This window comes from Zingiber officinale, chromosome 10A (assembly GCF_018446385.1).
Source record: "Zingiber officinale cultivar Zhangliang chromosome 10A, Zo_v1.1, whole genome shotgun sequence".
NCBI classification, from domain to species: domain Eukaryota; kingdom Viridiplantae; phylum Streptophyta; class Magnoliopsida; order Zingiberales; family Zingiberaceae; genus Zingiber; species Zingiber officinale.
The window spans coordinates 91,408,278-91,412,654 of record NC_056004.1 but is presented as its reverse complement, the minus strand read 5'-3'; positions in this window follow the sequence as shown (position 1 = coordinate 91,412,654).

Genomic DNA, 4,377 nt, shown 5'->3' with positions numbered 1-4,377 from the left:
CATTTACGGGATGAGGCCGACACCTGGTGGGTTACGCAGTGTTCCATCATAGGCGAGCAGAACATCACTTGGGCCAAATTCAGAGAGGCTTTTGAGAGCCATTACTTTCCACGGGCCTATTAGATGACTCGCCGTCAAGATTTTCTGAGTCTGCGACAAAACAACCAATCGGTGACAGAGTATAATGTCGAGTTTAATCGGTTGGCAAGATTTTGTCCAGAACTAGTTGCTAAGGATAGTTCCTGTATGCAGCAGTTTATTCAGGGACTGGATGGACATCTACAAGTAAAGCTTGCCAGCTTTGGGAACTCATCTTACATAGAGACACTAGACAGAGCCCTGATGATAGAGTCAACTCACCAAAGAGCATATCCGGACAAGAAAAGGAAGTAGACGGGTCAGACATCAGGGCAGATCCAGTAGGCACAAGCGACTGGACAGCAGCAGAGTGGTCACCGTCGGCCAGGTCATGTACTTCTGGGGCTTCAGGACAACCACAGAAGTCGAGGCGGTCTTCATCAGGACGTTTTCGGCCTCCTCAGTAGACCCAGAAACAAGCCACCAGTGACATCCACTGCACCCGATGTGGGTCCAGAGAGTACACCACATCAGCCTGCACCTTGGAGCAGTCAGTTTGCTATTATTGCAAACTGCTTGGGCATATGAGCTGAGATTGTTCACTGAAGACTCAGCATATTACTTTCAGAGTTTCTAGACATGGAGTTTAGCTCAGTCAGATAGGGACTCAGCGAGGAGGGCACAGAGCCCAATCCTCACATCGTCAGCAGAGGACAGCTCCCCCTATAGTAGCTGCATTTGGCATGCTTGGACAGGAGTACTCCAGTACTCTCATAGTACCACAGAGCTCTGTTCTGGGACCAAAGTATCTGACTTAGGGGAAGTATTAGCTGCAGCCCCAACCACTGGTTCAGTACCAGTCACCACCTCACTCCCTAGTATAGTATCAGCCACAGCCACTGGTCCAATACCAGTCATCGCCCCAATCGACGGTCCACTATCAGTCTTAGCCTACCTATCAGTCTCTGGCTTAGTACCCGGCACCGTCACAGTGGCAGGCTCAGACTCAGACGCAGCAGCCTTTGGCAGCACTACCACCTCCTCCACCACCAAAGACTGGACGTATTCATGCGGTGATCAGAGAGGATGCGCAGTGGGCCGACGGATCCGTTTTTCGTGGTATGATTTTTATTTATGCCTTATCTGCTGATATGCTGATAAATACAGGTAGCTCGCATTCTTTTATATCCCATACCTTTATGCGAGAGATTGGTAGATTACCCACTTCAGACCGTAGTGACTGACTGTCTCTCTACTGTCCGGTGATACCTTGGACGTCACTCAGGAGGTCAGAGGTTGTCCGTTAGATTTTGGCAATATGATACTTGCAGTAGATCTTTTAGTATTAGAAATGGTCGACTTTAATATTATTCTTGGCATGAACTATTTGTCAGCATATCATACCACTGTTGATTGCCAAACGAGGATGGTCACATTTCAGCCTCCGAACCAACCCTCATAGGATTTCACTGGCATCATAGACGACGACATATCGACTATTTCGATGATTCAGGCTCAAAAGCTGCTGTCACATGGTTGTCAGGGGTTTCTGTTATCCTTGATTCATACTGAAGACGGTAGTAGTTCTCAACTCTTCGACGTTATAGTTGTCCAAGAGTATCCGTATGTATTTCCAGAGGAGCTACAAGGTTTGCCTCCCAGAAGGCAAGTGGAATTTGCTATTGAGTTGATTCCGGGAACCGCGCCGACATCGAAAGCTCCTTATCGAATGGCACCAAAAGAATTGAACGAACTGAAGGTTCAACTCCAGGAGCTTTTAGACAGGGGATTTATATGCCCTAGTGCTTCTCCATGGGGTTCTTCGGTATTATTTGTCAAGAAAAAGGATGGTACACTGAGGTTGTGCATTGACTACAGACAGCTGAATGCAGTGACCGTCATAAATAAGTACCCTTTATCGCGGATCGAGGATTTATTTGATCAGCTTAGAGGTACATCAGTGTATTCTAAGATTGATCTGTGATCCGGATATCATCAGCTGAGAGTCAGAGAATCTGATATTTAGAAGACAACATTCCGTACCAAATACGACCATTATGAATTTTTGGTAATGCCATTTGGGCTTACCAATACTCCAGCTGTGTTTATGGATTTGATAAATTGCGTCTTCTTGGAGTATCTTGATCAGTTTATTATCGTTTTCATCGATGACATATTGGTCTACTCGTGCTCTGAGGAGGAACATGCACAACATATTTGCACAGTCTTGGAGACTCTTCGACGACATCAGCTGTACGCGAAATTCAGCAAGTGTGTTTTCTGGCTATCTTCAGTCAGTTTTCTGGGACACGTGGTCTCTAGCATATGTATTTCAGTAGACCCTCAAAAGATCCAGGTTGTCACCAGCTGGGAGCAGCCGAAATCAGTTTAGGAGATCCGCAGTTTTCTAGGACTAGCTGGATATTATAGACGGTTCATCGAGGGTTTCTCCCAGATTCTTATGCTGCTTACACGCTTGACCAGGAAAGGTGTGAAGTTCACTTGGACCGAAGATTATGAGACCAGATTCCAAGAGCTGAAGCGGAGATTAGTGTCGGCTCCGATTTTGGTTTTACCTTCCAGAGAGGACGGATTCGTGCTCTATACCGACGCATCTCTTCAGGGTTTGGGCGTTGTCCTGATGTAGCATGGTAGGGTAGTCTCCTATGCTTCTCGTCAGTTGAAGGAGCATGAGAAAAATTACCCAGTACATGATTTGGAGCTAGCCGCCATCATCTTTGCTTTAAATATTTGGCGGCATCATCTGTACGACATTACATTTGAGATTCTCACTGATCATAAGAGTCTCAAATATATTTTCACCCAGAAGGAACTTAATCTTCGATAGAGGAGATGGATGGAGTTCCTGAAGGATTATGATTGTACCATTAGCTACCACCCAGGGAAAGCTAATGTGGTTGCCGATGCACTCAGCAGGAAGTCCAGAGGGACTTTGGCTTGCCACCGAGCATCTGTCACAGACTTGACTCAGGGTTTCTCCGAGTTAGGCCTTGAGGAGCAGGGACAGACAGAGCAGGGTATTTTTGTTACCATGGTTGCTCAGTCGTCGATCAGGACGAGGATCTGAGAGGCCCAGGCTGGTGATCAACATTTTAAGTTCATTGGCAATCAGATAGCTTCCGGGTAGCAAACCAAGTTCACACGAGATGAGAAGGGTATTATATATTTCTGTGGTAGATTATGCGCACCTTAGTTGTTGGTTGCTACTCGGAAAACCTATAGGTTCCACTGTACAAAAATTTTGTACAAAGGTCTGAACCTTTTCCTAGCTACCATGTGTTCTTTTAAATTAAATTTTGGATCGCCTGCGGAACTTAACGCGTTTGATCCAAAACTTAATCTATTTGTTCTTTTAGATTTTGTCTTGGATCTCCTGCGGAACTTAACACGTTCGACCCAAATCTCTTTAAGTTATTAATTCCATTAAATATTAATTTCCATAATTGGTTCCCAGTACTGACGTGGCGAGGCACATGGCCTTCTTGGATATGGGAGCAACCACCACCGACTAGACAAAACCTTTTATGGAAAGATAATATTTAATTTCCTAAAATAACTTTAGGTTAACCGAAAAGAACAATCAAATCACAAGGGAAAGAAAAACAAAAGAACACTATATCGAAAACAAATTCGAAACTCTAGAATCGTATGCCTCTTGTATTTAGTATTATTTCCAAAAATAACTAGTATGATGCGGAAAGAAAAATACTAGTTATACATTTTAGAAAAACCTCTTGATCTTCTACCGTATTCCTCTTCTAACCTCGGACGTTGTGTGGGCAACGATCTTCCGAGATGAGAAACCACCAATCACCTTCTTCTTCCTTGCAAGTTTCGGCCATCAAAACATCTTCTAGGATGAAGAGGTTCGGCCACCACCACCATGCTCCAAGGGATGCTAGAAACGAGGCTTGCTTTCTCTCCTTCTTCTCCTTCCTTGATCTGGCCACTAACAAAAGCTCCACCAAGAGGTAAGTTTCGGCCAACAAGAGGAGAGGAGAGAAATAGGGCCGGCCACACCACCAAGGAAAAAAGAGGGAGAAAAATAGAATAGAATCGTTAGCTTTGAAGCCTCCTCTACCCCCTCTTTTATAATCCTTGATCCTAGCGAATAAGGAAAATTTAATAAAAATTTCCTTAATTCTTTTTCCATTGAAAAGGAAAAATTATTTAATTAAAAACAATTTTCTTTCTCAATTTTATTTGGCCGGCCACACCAAAGCTACAAACAAGGAGAGTTTTAATTAATTAAAACTTCCTAATTTTTCTCCAGAAATT